At 36.7% G+C, this 18,523-nt stretch overlaps 1 protein-coding gene across 1 annotated transcript in view; it reads right to left on the reverse strand.

Annotated features, from left to right (window-relative positions):
- VEGFC (vascular endothelial growth factor C) overlaps positions 1-18,523 on the reverse strand; it is a 97,759-nt gene that overhangs the window by 71,780 nt on the left and 7,456 nt on the right. The window lies entirely within an intron of this gene.

Here is an 18,523-nt window from a genome sequence, read left to right on the forward strand (position 1 = left end):
TAAGTATCTTTAACCTAATATCTGTGAATAAAAGAACAGCTGATATAAACTCTTTAGTGACATATGCACATGTGAGTTTTCAGGAGAACAAATATACAGTTTTTGTAGGTGCTAACTAAAAAACAAATAAATCCCCCCAAAACTGTCACAGATTTATGAAGATTATAGGATTTCTACTGTTGAATATTGCCTCAAGGACAATAATGAATTACTCTATGTGTGTGTGTGTGTGTGTGTACACTCTCTGCCTTGGGCAATCTGCTTCCCCATGCACATTATATACAGCCCATGTAACACTAGAAAAATAAACATATACTTAGCACTTATGTTACTTATATCTTATGGGACACAAAAATAAGACAAAGTGCATATAGGCTCCTCATAGGCAGACAGAGAGATCAAAGGGGAGAGAGAAGGACATGGAATATAAAATGAGATGACAGAGAGTACTAGAATTCATTCCGAATTGGAAGAAATCACTGTCTGAGAAGAAAATCTGGTCAGAGGCAGAGAAAGTATAGAAAGTGACAGGTAGTCAACCCAGCTGTCTCTGACCTGTTTATTAGCCTTAGGAGGCATAAATTTATTCACTATGACTAAGCAATTCCCCATGCCGTTGGGCCAGCCAAGCTCAGAGAGGAGTGAAAACCTTCTAGTTCCCCCTGGATCTATGATTAAAATGCTCATGACTGTGCGGTTGGCATCTGCACACTACAGCTGAGGTGAGAGGCAGACTCAGAACGCGTCCTAAAGTCAGCAGGTCTTAAGGACAATCCGAAAATCTCTTATAAATTAGTTACTTATGTTGCTGACAGCTTGGTAGAACAGATTCTTTCTGATAAAGTGCATCCATCCATCTATTTATCTTTCCATCTACCTATCTACACACACACACACATATACACATATACATGTGTGCGTGTGTGTGTGTATGTGTCTCTTACTGTTTCTAATAAGAAAGTAAGCATTTTTAGGAAGCCAAAAATGAAGTGAAAGAGGGACATCAGAGATTACATAAGCACTCAAGTCCTACTCACCCTGGGCAACAAATTCTTTATGTGCATTTTTTTCCCATTAATCCTCACAAAAATCTTATGAAAAAAGTCTGATTTTCTGATTACAGATGATAAAACTGAACTTTCAATGGGTAAGCATCTCAAACACAGTAAGTGGAATTTAAACCATGAGCCTATCCAAAAGCTTTGTTCCCTCAGTCACTAAGCCGTACTAACCTCACGATAATGATTAAGATGGCTTATTTAGTGAACTCCACTTCTAACCATGATGGAGCAGCTTGTGACAAAACAACGCTCCTGCTGAGAATTAGAAAACATGAGATAAAATTAAAAACAGCAAACACCTACTTGAAGACAAAACTGTAGAGGAATCCCAGGCTTCAGTGGCCAAGATCCTGGGTAGGAAAAAAAAAAACTCAGGTGGACTGACATTTTGAGGGCTACTTCCTCCCTCGGGTAATATGCCAGTCCGTGGATGGGAAAGAGGCTGAGAATCCAGGAAAAGGACAAAGAGGTAAAGGAAAAAGGTGAGACTTCCGGCATTCTATCTATCTGGCACACTTTCTACTCTGGCTGGAGAGGTAAAACACTAAAGTTTGAGGCTGCAGTAGTCAGGATTTGAGGGGCTCAGATCCTGGAGAGAAGGTAACACAAGAGACACAAGTCTGACACTTATGGTTTTCCTCTTGAGGCACTGGCTTAATTTTTGAACCGCCCAGGGCAAGAAGCAAAGTAACCAGGCAAAAGTCTGAAAAGCACAAGGATGTTTTCAGCAGTATCACCGTGCTGAGAAAACCAAAATCGGAGTTCAGGACCTGCCAAGGAAGAAGGACTGCAGAAACCCATAAGCTCTCAAACGGTTCTTCTGAATGACAACTCCCTAGCAATGTGGGTAAACCAGAGCAGAATGACCTGCACAAAGACTGGAGACAAGCCTCCAGCCGGGTCACACTCTGACTGAATTGGAGCGATCTGTCACCAATTTACCTGACTACCAGAGGATACCGGAAACCCTCTCTGGAAAAACAAACAAACAAAAAGCCCAAACAGCATAATTCTGACAGTTATAATTTTTCATATACAATGTGAGACACTCAATAAAAAATTTCAGCCATACTTACAAATAAGACTAAGAGGAAAAAAACCTAGAAAAAATAGACAATACAAATAAAACCACAGATGAGCCAGATATTGAAACAGGTATTGTAAAACATGATGACTAGTACGTTTAAGAAAATGGAAGGCAAGATGAAGAATGTTTTCAAAGAAACTGAATTTATTTAAAAAACTGAAATTTGAGAACTGCAAAATATAATAATTAAAAATAGATCTCAACAGATTGGATTGATAGTATTAGGGCAAAAGAGAAGACTAGTGAACTGGAATGAAAATCGGTAGAAAACTAGAGAAAAAGCATAACAGACATCGACTACACAGAAAAGTGACACAGAGACACAGAGGGGACAGTGGAGAGTGCTAACGTACATTCAATTGAAGGATAGAGACTGCAGGGTAGAAGAAATATTTGAAGAAATAATAGTCTAGAATTTTTCAAAATAATACAAACAAAATCAAGCTATAAATTCAAGAACTGCTATAAACTCTGAGCAGATTAAATACAAAGGAAGCTACACCTAAAAGTGTAACAGAACTGCTTAAATCCAAGACAGAAAGCCTCAAAAGCCAACAATCAAAATCATCTCTTGTTCAAAGAAGCGACAATAAGATTGGTCAGAAGATGATGGAAAACATCTTTAGAGTATGGAAAGAAAATAAATGCCAACCTAGAATACTTTACCCAGAAAAACAGACAATAAAATACAAAAACAAATCCCTTTCCAATAGCTTCAGAAATGCCAAATACCTAGGTACCAACAAGGAAGATGTGCAAGGCCTCTATGCAAAAAGGAAATCTTAAAAAGTTTTTATATTATTTGAGAGAAATTGTAAAAGACCTAAAAGAAGGCTCAATATTGCTAACATGCCAGTTTTCCCCAAATCAATCTTTAGATTCAATGCAATCCCACCATATACTGCCAAGGCAATATTAAAGAACAAATCAGAAGTATTTGTGCCATGTATCAAGTTTTTCTATGAAACTACAGAATTTAGGACAGTGTGATACTGATGCAAGATAAGCAGAGTAAAAAATAAAACAGGGAGTCCAGAAAAAAACTGTATATGTATAGAGAGATCATTGATGGCAAGAATAACACTGCAGAGCAGTGGGAAAGACACTGAGATACTTAGACATCTAAATGAAAAGAATTAATCCTGATTCACACTCTCCTCCTTATACAAATATCAATTCCAGGTTGATTATAAATCTAAACACGAAAGGTAAAGCAATAAAGCTTCTATAAGACTATCATCATGACACTGAATAGACAAAGATTTCTTAAACAAGATATGAAAAGCCATAAAGGAAAAAGAAGAAACACCACTCTACGTTAAGGAAAAAGAAGGAACCACTTTAAGGAACCACTCACTCTACATTAAAATTAAAAAGTTCCAGTCATTAAAAAAAGAAAAAAACCAAAAACCAAAAAATAAAAACAAGGCCAGTAGGAGATGGAAGAAGATATGTGTAATGTATATATCTTACAAAAATCTGGGGTTCAAATCATGTAAAGAAATTCTAAAAAATCAATTAAAAAAGATATATAGCCAAAGAGAAAAATGAGCAAAATACTTGGACAGGCATTTGAGAAAAGAGAATATTCAAATGGGCAAAAAACTTACAAGAAGATCTCCAGCCTCATCAGTCACTCTGGAAAGGCAAAACAAAACCACAGTGAAATATCATTATAGAACCACCAGAATGGCTAAAATGGAAAAGGCTAACAAAACCAAGTGTTTGACTAGGATATGAACAAAAAATAGGTTGGGATATATATTCCCCTCACTTCCTCCCTGCCTCGCCATAGACATGAAAGTGTGTGCATTCCACGGTTCCAGAGCCTGCTGGGCAGCCCCTCTGCCACGGTGCCCCGCAATTTCCAGGACTGATAACACCATTCCCTTCATCCTGGCCCTGCGAGAATAGGATGGTTAGGACTTCCCACCATTGCTGGTCTCTGGGTGCTTCCTAAACACCTACAGTTCTGTAAAACAGACCATTCATTAAATTCTTTCCAACTAAAACATTTGCAGGACCCTGACTGCTATTCCTTTGCAGAGATTTTGGCTTGTAGTTTGTGTAAAATAGGGAGCTATTCTAAGGCCTTAAATAAGAGACGGATGTAATGCGACTTACAGTGTAAAAGGATTAGTCTGTCTGTTCTGTGGAGAACACTCCACGAGGTGGTTGAGGGCGGAACCAGTGGGACCAGTGGACAGACCCATGCTGTGATCCAGGTGAGAGACAATGGTGGCTCAGGTAAGAGAGGTGGCAGAAGCCACGTGTAGAAGTGGTAGATTCTGGATATTCTTTGAAGGCTTAGCCACCAGGACAGGATTCCCTGACGAATCTGGATATGAGGTAGGAAAGAAGTAAGCCAAGGATGACTCCATGGATTGTGACTTGACCAAATTAAGGAAATTTGTCAGCTTGACTGAGTTAGGGCAGGTGTGGAAAGAGCAAATTTGACCCGGGGTGGAGGAGATCAGACGTGTGGAAATGCCAAACAGGAAGTGGAAAAGTGAACTGGTTACCTTCTAAACTTCAGAAGAGAGATCTGGACTAAAGACACAATTTGGGGGCTATTTACAACCACGGGACTGGGTTACACCACCAAGGGAGCAAGTGGTTATCAGTAAGAACAGAGGACATGGGGGGAAAAATCCCTGGGCACTTCAATATTAAAAATTCTGGAAGAAGAATAGCCAGCAGTGGAGGACAAGAAAGAGAACCACTGAGTCAAAACCAACAGAGCGCATCAAGAAAAGGAAAGATCAACTATTGCAAATGTTGCCAAGTCAAGTAATAGGACACACTGTATACATTTAAAATTTTCCGCATATTCTGATGTTTCGACAACTGAAAATTTAAAAACCTTTCTGGCTGGGGAGAGACTGCCGCTCTGAGGCTGGCAATTCTTAGAAGTGCTCAGCTGGGAGCATGCCTTTGAGAGACAAACTAACCCATCCAGAGCCTGGCTTTCTCTTCTGGCCCAAACAGTCCAGGAAGCAATGCTCCTCTGCCTTAACCATCCCAGGGCCAGGTACCAGGCAACTAGGGACCACCCCTCTAGCTTAGTGCCCCTGAAATTATTCAAACTCCCCAATTCCTAACTGTCCAAGCTGCCCTGCCTTGCCTTTCCCCGGGAAACTCCAAGGAAGGCTGTATGTAGTCTCAGCTTCCCCCCTCGCTCTTGCCTTCTGCCTCTTCACCAAAACCTCCCTTGGCGACCCGTTCCTCCGGGTATGACAGACTTTGTTTTCTTGAGCCTCTCTTGTGGCCACACCTGACTGACCGCTGCATGAAAGAGCACAGAACGAGGAGTTCTGATCGTCGTACACGGGCTTTGGCAATGGGGAGGTCACAGCTATGTTGAAAAGAGCAATGTGTTATTCATATGTTATTAAAATGTATTGAGCTAGCAGATATTACATTAATAAATGGATATTTAGATGAACTTTATTCCATCTGTGGACCTTGAATCACAAAACCTCAGTTAAGGACTCTGAAGGCAAGAGTGGGGATCACGCTGACACATTTAATGATTTTGACAGGCCCTCGATGGAGAACTAATGTTTTACCAGTAGCTAACGTGAGACAGCGCTTCACGTGAGTTTACAATGCTGTGAGGTACACACTCTTTCCCCCAGATTATAGTTGAGAAACTGACTCAGAAGTGTTAAGATCATACGCCTCCTAAGTGCAGTGCTAAATTCAAATACAGTTCCCACCCCCAAAGTCCATGCTGTTTCAACTACCCTATGTTCTCTAAAAATAAAATAAAATAGAATATTTAAAGAAGGCATACTTGAATTATCTGGGAATCAAATTTGGGCCCCTGTATTCCCTGAAAATACTATTTCCTGGTAACCCTAAATATTGAAACTTCCCATTGTAGATGGATCTTATTCCTCTTTTCCCATTAAACTGAAAATATTTAGAAATGTTAAACCAACAAAAACCAAGTTAACTTCTCTTGCCAGCTACCTAATGATTTCAATCAGTATTATTGCTTAAAATTAAGAGGCTATGTTAAAAACAACTTTATATTAGTAAAAATCTTTCTAAACATACTTAGCAAGTATATTTGGCTGCTCATAAAGTCTCTTTGAAGACTTGACAAGTCATTTCCAATGCAAAAGGGTAAATCCTAACATTACCAACATTGTTATTGTGGAAACACTTTATTACTCACTAGAATGATTTTCTAAATATGTTTAGGAGGTTTATTTGGCTACATATGAAGTCTCTTATCAAACCTGACATGTTATTTCCAGTGACCTGAATAGGCTATTTCCCTGAGGAAGCAGAGTGGAATAAATTCTCAATACAGACTTGCCAAACAGAATAAAAATAGTATCTAACATATATTCAACTTTGAAATTATCTATTTCTATTACAGTGTCCTCTGGACCACTGCCCCTGAAAAATAACTGAGCTTCTACTCGAGTAACAAATGTTCTGCCGAGCTGGTTTAAAGTGATCAGGATAAAGAGTGCAATAAAAGCTATGAGAATTCCACGGCAGCTGTCACACACGAAGGTCTGGCTTTTCTGAATGAGGGGCACCTCTCCTCTGCCTCCCCTCCCCCCACAGAGCAGCCGATTGTGACGTGACCTCCAGGTACATACCCATTCCTTCTCTCCCTCTGCCCTAACTCACTCTCATCATTCATTCACGTGAAAGTGCAAATCACCAATGAACGTGCAAAACTTACTTTTCTCAAGAAAATGCACTTGAGAAAAAAAGAATCAGTGCTTGGCATCAAATAATTAAATTCTAATGGAGACTACTTTGAAACATCAGCATGTATGAAAATTGCCCCTAAGGCAGATTAGGAAGAATAATTCAAACCATTAAGGATAAATAATCCAGTTGCAGGGGGAAAAGTTTAAGATAACATAAACTGGTCCAATCTTATTAGTGTATCAGATGATGATCTATGGAAATTAAACAAGGTAAATACTTGAACCTCAAACACTCTTATAATAGTCGTTTTCTTCTCTGTTCGAAATGTCTTTTCATGTCAAATTCCCATTACATTTGATACACGGTCTGCTTACTGGAAAAGAAATATGTGTTTAACACATAGGTTTACAAATTTGAATAACAAAATCAATAGGGCGAAATATTAAAGGTAATGAAGAAGTAACAGAGAACTGTGCCCAAGGGCTCCATGAGCATCAGACATGCACTGATTACGTGCTTATGAGCTTCTGTTTCCCCTTTTCCTTCTCAGTAAATGTATAAGACACATGAAGAGGTGCAGGCAGAAACCACAGAACACACATGAAGATTCTTGTATCTGGCAGTAAGACCGTGGACACTCCACCTGGGAGAAGTAACCCCTGTTTTTCCTTTGTGAGGACAACACAGCTGAATCTGTACCTGGTGTTTTATTGGTAGTGTGAAGAAATTTTAATCAACCATCTCCCTCTTATGCGTACTTTTTTGCCATTCTCACAAGGTGGTGATCTGAAAATCAACACAGTAAGGTCAGGACTATCTGTTATCAGAGTAGCCTGTGATCTGACAATAGTTGTCCCTCACTTTCCACACAGACACTGGAAGTCTCCACAAACACCAAATTGGTCTCACAAAAGTTACGGCTCAGTGAGAGGAAAAAGTGAGCATGTTGGCTGAAGAAAGTCCTATTACAGTTAAGCATTAAGCAAGGGAGATGAACCCATTAGAAAGAAGTCAAGTAAAATTAGAAAATTTTCTCTTTCCAATCTCACAGAAAATACAGAGTAAAAGGAAAACCAACACCAATATTAAAAAAATTTTAATTAAAAATGTTATATTTGCTTGATTTGGTATTAATTTTTCTTACACAGAAATCTACGTAACTTGAATATTTTTCAAGGGCACTTAGCTTTCCCAAGTTTTCCCCTTCTGTTACTACACCTACTTTTGACACAACAAAATTAGTAAGTTTAAATTCTCACGTTCTACAAATGTTTCAGGTAAGAACTATCCCTCCAAACTAAACTTGAAATCTTTTGAACAGTCAAAAGGTCTTACGTAATAACATTCATATAACTTAAAATTTAATCCTTCGATAACATTAATCTTTCACATGAGTATACAAGGAAGGCACCAAGTTTGCACGCATGAGAAAAAAGTGAGAAATCTGTGGGAAAAAGAAAACAAAATTAGAAATCATATTGATACAATGTTACAAACCAAACACAGGATACTCAAAATCCATTCTCCTTTTCTTCCACATAAAGGGAGTTCCAACCTTGTCCGAAGTTGCCTGTGCTTTATTTCTCAGCTTCTCTTGCAGCTAGGGATGGCCAAAAGACAGTTCTGTCCAATAAGAATAAGTGCAAATCTACTATAGATTTCAAGAAAGCTTTTGCTTTCCTGTTAAGGCACCAGATTCCTGTCTCCTAACTCCTCCTTCCTTGAAATCAGACATAATGCTGTAGAGGAATTAGTCTTGTTGCAACTTTGGGGGAGAACATGTGGGAGAGTCTGGGACATTGATAGCCAAATAGAGCTTCACGTGGTACCAGCCCTTAACTCCACTGGCATGAAAAGTAAACTCAAATTTGCTTAAGCCACTGCAGTTAAGATTCTTGTTACATACAACCAGGTCCCATTTCAAATGATATTCTTGAAGTAGTTGGTGAGATCACCAGAGGCTGAAATAAAATTCCTTAATGGTGGGGTCATAGCTATAAAAAACAAAAACACCTCCCAAGCATCAAAGAACAGAAGTACAGGAGAAGCCTTGGGGGAAAGGAGGCAAAAGAGAGAAGAATAGACGCAAATTTTTAAAACGTGCAGAAGTGACTGCACATAGCAGAGGTGGTAAATAATGGTCGCAGGAAGGGCAATGGAGGAATGCAGTAATTCTTGTTTTCATTACAGCTGAGTCATTAAGATGAAGTTATGTATAGTATACTTTAATCAACGCAATAAATTTGAGTTTTTATACTTAAAACTGCTAACTTTCAGGAGTCCAGAAAATTCACTTATGAAGATAACCTTATTTCTTTAGAATACTGAATAAATGGCAAGTGCCTTTAAAAGTAAAACTGGTAATACATATTATATATGGTTGATTTAAGACATGACATTACTTGCAATTCTTGAATAATTTATGTTATGGCACGACTTAATATATATTTTAACGTATAATTAATAGAATGAAAAAGATTCTGGTTGATATTTTGAACTATCAAACTCAGCAATAATTGTGAAAATTAACTCTATGAGCATTAGATTTTAAATATGATAGAAAGTAATATGTAGTTAATAACTTCAGAAGCCAAAATCAAAGAACTTTTATTTCAGAAGACTGCTTGTGACTTAGCAACTGTATTTGGTTATACCCAGTAGTCTACATGTGCGGAGTTGGTGGAACATTTTTGTGGCAAAAAAAAAAAAATTAACTTTGCATAGGTAAATGGCTACAGCGTGTATAATAAAACAGAAGAATATGAAGCTGAAGATTTAAATATGAAAGGATCCAAAAATGAAAAAATATAACCAATTCCAGAAATCAACCTGATCTTCTTATATGAATGTGGTAAGGAAAAATACACTTCATGGTCCAGATTATGTCTGAAGGAATACATTAGAACACATGCTTTACTTAATGTTGCTTCCTGCACATGACATGTCTTGATTTGTATTCTCTATATTGCCAGGTAAGAACATCCTACAAATCAACTGGTCCAACCTCAGACCTGCCTGAACCAAGACTGATCAGGTTTTAATGACCAATATGGTCAAAGAGCCTTGGGAGTGTCCTGTAGGAATACGGCTCACTCACAGATACTCTAACAATCCACTAGATGGGAAATAACGTGGCAGAAGGGAATTTAAGACATTTACTCCGGGGTGGAGGATAATAATTCCAGAGCTCCAAGGGGAAGCGAGTAACCCCCAGGGAGAACACTTGTCAAGTATAAAATCTTTAATCATTCCAGATTACTACAGCTCCAAAATCTAACAGCTGAAAAAAATTTATCTAACTAAAAGAAACTTGTGTTTAGAAATAAACTATTATTATAAAAAAATGGCTTGAACTGAGGTTATATATCCCTTATTTATTATTTGAGGGTGATTTTTTTCCCCAAATGTCAACCTGAAACTCTTCATTAGTACTAAAGGGGCTGCATATATTTAAAATTTGTGTTGGACAGAGTATTTCTTAAGAACCAGTACTCTAAACGTTAGCCAATCAAATTTTTGGAATCACCTCTACACATTCCATCGAGTTTTATAATTGCAGTTAAAACAGTTCATGTGACATCTGTAAGCACTTGTTGATAGATGAGAAGATAGTCGTTTACACCATGTATTATATTTCCAGCTGTTTTAAATTTAAATTAGCATTCTTTCCTAATTTCCCATCTTGATGCTATGGTGACAAATTCAGGCTTGTAAAAGCCTAGAATCAAACACAATTTTTAAATAATCCAGGTGTTTAACTATTCATTAATCTGAATGAAGATAGAAAAATATTTTCTTGTTTGCACATTTTTTTTTGCCAGTTCTGAGATATTTCATCCCACTTTCTCTCTCTCTAAATCCTATGAGGATCCTCTCTCTCTCTCTCTCGCTATTCCCTCTAGTTACCACTACCCAAACACTTAGAGTTGGTCAGGGGTCATTCCCAAAGTATTAACACTTTCAACAGTGAGAAGGGACAAAATGTATAGCTTTCTTAATAGAACACTGTTTATTTGGAATGTGGTTACTGAACAAGGCTTCTTGAAGTATTTACAAAATATAAACATAACATTTAAAAAGAATTCATCAGCAAGGCAAAGAATATTAGATATAAAGATACAAATTATTTTAACTCTAAACTCAACAGATTAAGGACATAGTACAAACTTATAAAGTCCTTCCATAGCCACGGGCTCACACTAATAATTATAAAAATTTTAGTCCACCTTAGTCTAGAAGTGTTCTTTTGATAAGCATAAAGTAATTTTTTTTAATTATAAGGGATTTCTGATTTCCAGGGGAGAAAACTAAACATGAAGAAAGGCAGTGCCTTATCACAAAAACAAAAGTTTTCCCTTAAATCCTTACTAGATTTTGTCTTCTGGATTTCATTGGCCAGAACTGTCCTATGGCATGCTAGCTGCAAAGAAAGCTGGGAAGTAAACTTTTCTAAACTGGATACAGGAGACCTCAAACTCAGTTTGGTCCCAACTACATTTAATATTTCCAATTAAACCTTTGAACTACACGAAGAAAATGAATAGGAAGCAGCAGGGCTTAGGCGTAAATGATCAAGTCTGAGAGGAGAAAAAAGCTGTACTTCTGCACCCTGTGATATTTATAGGTGTTGCCAAGACCTCATAACAGACCAACCTTCCAAAAGCTGCAGCAAGAGAGAAAGGAAACATGTAAAGACAGAGAAGAATCATCCCTGCCTGATCCTGACCCCGTGTGGACCAAACCCTAGATCAAGCGCCATCTTTTATTAAGCAAAATATGATGCTATGACCCAACAATTACTATTATTATTTTAGGTTATTATTATTATTTTGGTTTTATTATATTGTCTTTTTTTATCTTTTTGTTATGTATCAAAATGAACTTGGATTGTTAAGTCATAGAAGTTTCATAAGGTATTACTATTTATAGCTATTAGATTATGTATCTTTAATTAATGTGTTTAATTACCGACAACCCAGCTAGTATTGTTAATTTCATTAAAAATATTTCATACTTTGATACTTATTATTTGGCATTACCGCACAGGAGACGTTTTAAATTCATTTAATTTTAACACTGTCTGGGTGTTGTAATAGCTTTTTCATTGGCCTAGGTAACCAGTTGTCACTTTTTGCTTAAGTCTAAGTTCCTGTCTATATTTATGAAAAACAAGTCACTATTACATATATGTGAAACTTTTAAAGACGTAAAACAGTTTACATCTTGGAATTTTATAGAATTGTTTTCCTCAGATTTTATTTAATACCTTAAACACTGGCACACAGAAGGCAATAACTGCTTGGTGAACACATTAATAAATCTTAGAAAGTGACAGATACAGATATAAAAGCTACTCTTGCTATATGCGAGGTATCTATTTTATAGTCAAAATATGCCTAGAAATCTAGTTCTTTAGCTCACTCTGCTTTAAGTTATAATCAAAGTCTAAATAATTCTTCAGATCTAAGAATCTGATGTCTTTTCTATTTATAAGATTTTCATTTTGCCCACAATCATAATCAGCAAAATATTGAACTTTAATCAGAATAATTCATGAATAGGAACAAAATGACAACTGGGGAACAGGAGACAATGTGACTTCACATGTTGGTGGTCTAGTTGCGGCCAGCTCAGCTTTCTCATGGTACATGCATTTGCTGGTAAGCTTTGATGACTAAATCATGCTGGAAGTTACCAAGAATTTCTATTGCTATTTGCTCACAATCATAATTGGAAGCAAGAAAAACAATGCCAAAAGTAAAGAAATAACATATTCAGGAAAAAAGCAAATAATAGGACCCTCTTCTACAAAAGAATGCTACTGGAGGGAAAATTGTTCCTTAAGATGCCCTAAATAAAAGAAAAAAACGTATTCTTTCTCCAACAAGAGCCCGCAATCCCAAATTATTTAGTACTACAACATCTATTATAATCAAATTTTGATTAAATAGGAATTACCTAATTAAATAATTTTGATTAAATCATCTGGCCTTGAGAGCAAGTTATTTTGTTGACCAACTAAAGACTTATAAGGGCTATTATAAATTATGTTCATCTCTTAATTACCAATCTCATTGAATAGAAGTTTCAATAACTAAACATAACCCAGATGTATTTTAACTATGCTTCAACTCCCTGCTGCAAAACATGTGCTATGATCCAAAACACCCTCTGCTCTACATGCACAGGAACTTACTTTCTCAATTTCCTGAGTGCCTCATTTTCAAATATTCTTTCCCCTCATAAACTCTAGATAGATCCCCCGAAATTTTCTGATTACAAATTGTAGCAATGAATCAGTTTGACAAAATTATTATAAATTTTACATGTTGTCAAACACTGACTTCCTTCCTCACCACCAAAAACAAAAAACAAAAAATAAAACAAACAAACAAAACTGATGAGAGTTTGGAAAAAATTCTGGTTCTTCAAACTAAATGCACATACTATATATATATACTATATTTATGGATGCAGTGTATGCACTAAATTTATCAAGCCATAAACCAGCTAATATTACACTAAAATTGAAGCCACCGTAATATAAAAGCATCATTTATGCATCAAAATAGTGGGAAGATGTATTGAGGTGAAATGATAACAGAGATTGTAGAATCTGATTTTCCAAAAGAATTTAAGTTCAAATTTAAGAAAATCTAATCTCACTATAAATGTTAACATTCTTTGTAACATGACATTTGTATTTTGTGCCACAAGGTGATATAAACAATGAATAACTCCTGTCAGTAGTGGGCATATATATTTTGTAATGAGCAACAGTTGTTTACAGTGTGTTTAAAAATATTTACCTGCAAAGTATTATGTATGAGTAAAAATATGTAATAAAGGGAAAGAAAAGAATGTGCAATTTATACAGAAGGGTATGTAACATGTGTCTGATATTTTGGTTTTTAATAGTGTTGCCATATCTATCAGCACCCTGGGGCATGTCATCAAGTGGGATACTTTGCTTTGGAGTGAAATCTTAATTTCTAAATCAGGAGTCTTTTTAACCTTCAAGGGAGACCATGATGCTAGAATTACTGTATATTTTTCCTACTGCACATAGGACAGGACAGCTCACATCAGTGGAAAGGCAAAGCACCTAGATAGTTTAAAACAGAGTGCACATGGCTTAGCATATAGTTCATCTGAATATCACAGATTTAACGTTAGCACATCTCCTAGTTTATGAGTTACCATTCCAATTTTGAACAGAAAGTCAAATTTATATTAGCCTAAGTCAGTCCTGGGTGGAGGAAACCCATGTCCAGCCCTAAGAGGATTAGAGCTAATAAGTGGAACAAATCAGGCACGTGTGCTCTCCTCCCTCTTACCACTGTAGACACACTGCAGACGTGTCAAATTGAAAATCAACATTAAGGGCAACTTGAATTTAAAAAATTGGCACATGAAGGCAAAATTTGAATCTCAGGTGTTTTCTGCTAAAGGAAGCTTGAGGGTCCTTAGTGTGACTCTGTCCCCAGTTTAAGATTGCAGAAGAGCCTGCACTGTCAAGTAAGCATGACACAAAAAGGTAACACCGATTTTAAACATTTCCATCTTTAATTCACTATGTTATGCACCATGGTATCCTATACGACAGTAATATAACTACATACAGTCATCCCTTGGTTCCAGGATCTCCACAAATACCAAAATCCATGGATGCTCAAGTCCGTTAGTCTATAAATGGCATAGAACAGTCAGCCCTCCCGTATCCAAGCAACTGGTTGGGTTGAATCCTCAAATGCGAACACGGGGAGCCTGACCGTATGCTATGCTCATGTAGCTGTGACACAAGGGTGTGTTTTCCTAAAGTAAAACAGAATAAGTCTCCAACTGAGCAGCCCTCGCTGCTACCAACGTTTAGGGGAAAAAAATCATTTGCACTAAAATTTATGATTATTTGCTTAATCTGTGTACGTAAAGCAGCTTCAAATTACCCAACTTGAAGTGTAATGGTTATGACTCATGAATAATTTTGGCCTTGATTAAAATTCTAATTTGGCATGGATGGACATCAAAATGAAAAGACCTAGTATTCAAAGGGAACAAACAATGAATCACTATCATCCCAAAACTAAAATTTTGGCTCTAAGACAAAAGAATTTGTTTGTTTTTTAGGGAAGTCATAAATGTCAGGACCCGTACGCAAACATGAGTCTAAAAAAGTGTTCCATTTTTCAAAACATAAACTTGGAAGAAGACTTTCAAAAGGATAAAGTAATGAAATACACACAACAGACACAAACGAAAAAGAAGGAATTAAAAATATTCCATGTGGGCAATGCTACTGTAGTAAAGTAACCCATAGTGGTTTTAAAACAGCTTCATGCTGGTATTTGGTTTTAAATATTTCCAAGGAACTTTGAGTGAGAGGAAATAACAAGCTCTTTTACAGATTATAGGAATTTAATCATAGAATTCACAGCAGCTGTGTGGTCACTCCAATTAAAAGAAAATCAAGACTATTTTCTTTAAGATTTCAGTCTAATGTAATTTGCCAAATGTATCCATTCTTTGTTTGGACTTGGGTGGGTGGTTTGATATTAGGGGGAAGAAAAGACTCCACTTAAGCATAAACAAGGAAAAGAAAAAATGTACTATTTTCTTGAGGATAGGTTATAGGGCCATCGCCAACACTTCTTTTTAAGAAAGGTAATTATTTTTGCCATTTCCGAAAAAGGTATTAAACCTTTGAACACCAGCTGGCTGAGGAGGTGATAAGCATCTGCGTCCCGTCTTCCCAGTCAGTTCCCGGGAGGGAGTAAGCGTTGCCTGTCTCCAAGTGGCACCAACTCATATATAGGAGAATCTTCCCAAACAACCACAATATCAAAGTCTGCTCTTTTTTTTTAGAAAATTTCCACCCATTTCAAGTACTTAAGCAAGCTGGAAGCAAAAATATTATTAATTTTATGAACATTTCCTCTCCATATAAAAGAATATTAAATAAGCAATGTTATTTTAATTCTGTTTCTGACCCCCCCAAAATAAGCATAGCACTTTTATTAGAAAAATTAATTAGAATGAGAATGAAAAATGACTGTGAAGAAAATTAGATTAAACTTTAAAACTGAATACTATAGCTGGAGAAATATATCAGCCTTTAAATATAAAGCATCCTTAAACCAAGAAACGAAAATTACTTTAAAAATAGATCATACCAGTACTGCATGTATGTAGGGATAATGTGTCTAGACTTATATAGATAATGTATTATCTAATTCTTTAATCATTTACATATTAGCTGAGTATCTATTTAGTGTTCAGTCCTTCCTTCCAGATTCAGTCAGCAAAACTTCCTCTGTTTAGAAATATGGTATCTGATCAAAAGTTCCTAAAATACTCCAACTAACATCTGTATTGGAATCATAAGGAAGTGAATACTTTCAAGATGTTACTGAGTAAAAACATGTTCTTAGCTCTTGAAGAGCTGGGAGCTGTATCCACCACTTATTCTGAGTTTCCTCTTCCCATCTGCTCACACGCCCTCATCACCATCAATTGTTCAGCACCAAGAAATTCATAGTGTTTCCTGACTGCCTGGCAAACTGGCAGATAGAACCAGCAAATAAAATCAACTCTTGTGAGCAAATGAGGGAACTCAAGGAATGCAGACTTAGACTTGGAGAAGGAAAGTATTTGCTCTAAGATTCATCTCAGTGACAGCACAGACCGGACACTTTATTGGTTGCCATTCCAGAAAAGCACCCCAAAGAGGCAGGGCAATCACACTTTCTGAACAAATTTACACAAGTTTAACTCTTCATATAACCTTCCACCATTACATTTTCATTACATTTTATTTGGTGAAAGTATATTTTTCATCTTTTAGCTATTCTGGGATGATTTCACTGTAATGCAGAATACATATTTATATCTCTCCCATGACGATTAATAATATAAAGACGAGATGTTTACACATTAAAGTAGCAACAATAGTCTGTTTCTTTAATAGAGATTTAAACTTGAAAGCATTTAAGCTTTGAAAGTATTCAGGATGAGTTCATGTGAAATTATATGGCATTATAATGCCCTGTGTACCGAAGTCCTTTTTACCCAGTGACTTAAGTATGCAGTTTAGGGCATGACTGTCATGCCTTATTCCTTGATTTGGTGGTCTAAGGCCAGAGCTGTCATCCTCAGGGACAGACACAAACCCTGGCACACAGGAGAGGGGGAAGCATATCATAAGCAGATCTACAATACATAGCCTTCCTACACTGAATGATCAAACACTTTGGATTTCCCCCAACTGTCTCAAAATCAAACATCAACATTACATCCTGTTCCCATACTGTAGAAATCAGGACAACTGCTGGTAAGCTTACAATAATAAAAAAAAAAAACACATATAATAAATTAGGTGGGAAGGGGCTGAAGAATCACTCTGAAGAATATCACTGTTACTTCACATGCCTAGGACATAGTACTTATGTCTATGGTATTTTTCTGATCATGAAACCTATCTACTTAACAAAAAATGTACAGAATGCTTACTGTATATCATAGTTCTAAAGGAGATTTCATACACACACACACACACACACACACACACACACATATATATTTCTAGCCTTCACCACTTATAATGCATGCATTACTATTGCATAAAAGGTGGTGAAAATGGTACTCTGGGGACCAAGTTTTAAGGTGAAACAAATTACAAAATAAATGGCTAATTAAAATCTTTACAAGTATAGAAATGGTAAACCACATCTTTCTGATTTCCTCTAAAATATTCATCTCCTCCCGACCTGTCCAAACCAGGACAATGTTGAACCTACCCTTGCTGAGAAGTCTGACTTTTAAACTCTGAAACACTGTTATTTACACAAGGCTGTGCATCTGAATATTCCCTCTTTCATTACGTCCATTTTATAATAGTTGTCTTTTGAGTTTGAGTCAATTTTCTGCCACATTAAAAAAAATTTATAACAGAAACTACAAAGTAATCGTGTCATTTACTTGATAGCTCATTTCTCCCCCCTTTTTGCTCTTACCAATAGAAATACTTGTAAGCAGATTTAAAGTGAAGGAATTGCTAGGACACTTCAGGGTTCTCTCTCCCTGTTTCTTTTTTTTTTTTTAATTGCCAGCTGATTTAGGAATAAGTGTATCAGCGATGGAAAATCTAATCTCATATATTATGATTTTTTTATATTCTTTCAATAGATTGTCTAAAATATTTAGCTCGGCAAGAAAGAACACGTAAGCCATTGATGGCAGCTTGAAGAACCATGAAGAGGTAGATGTGTGTGTGTGTATCTAAGCGTGACCACTGTTTACATTGCTTGCTCTGTTTGGAATTCGAGCCAGAACGATGACTCTTATTAGTATATTTTATAAATGTTTCTGGACAGGATGGTGATGGGTGCTTACATAAGTTAAGTGGTCACCACTATCATCATCAGAAATCCAGAGCATATAGAGGAGTTCAAATAACATGTATGCGTGGCCAACGAAGTGAGGAGAGCAGTCACTGCCAGACACCTCCAGGAAGCCTGCAGTTGAAAATGGCTTCTGGGAAGCTGCTGACCAGCTTCTAGCCACTTTTCTAGACACTTCTGCTCAGTGATGCCAGGTTAAGTTCCTAAAAACACCACTTTCAACATTTCATTGAAGAATCTTCAGTGGCTCCTGTTGCTTTCAACCCATCCTCAAACATGGGTCCTGCTCCTTGGTTTCCTAC

The sequence above is a fragment of the Balaenoptera acutorostrata genome, chromosome 21 (assembly GCF_949987535.1).
Source record: "Balaenoptera acutorostrata chromosome 21, mBalAcu1.1, whole genome shotgun sequence".
Taxonomy (NCBI): Eukaryota; Metazoa; Chordata; class Mammalia; order Artiodactyla; family Balaenopteridae; genus Balaenoptera; species Balaenoptera acutorostrata.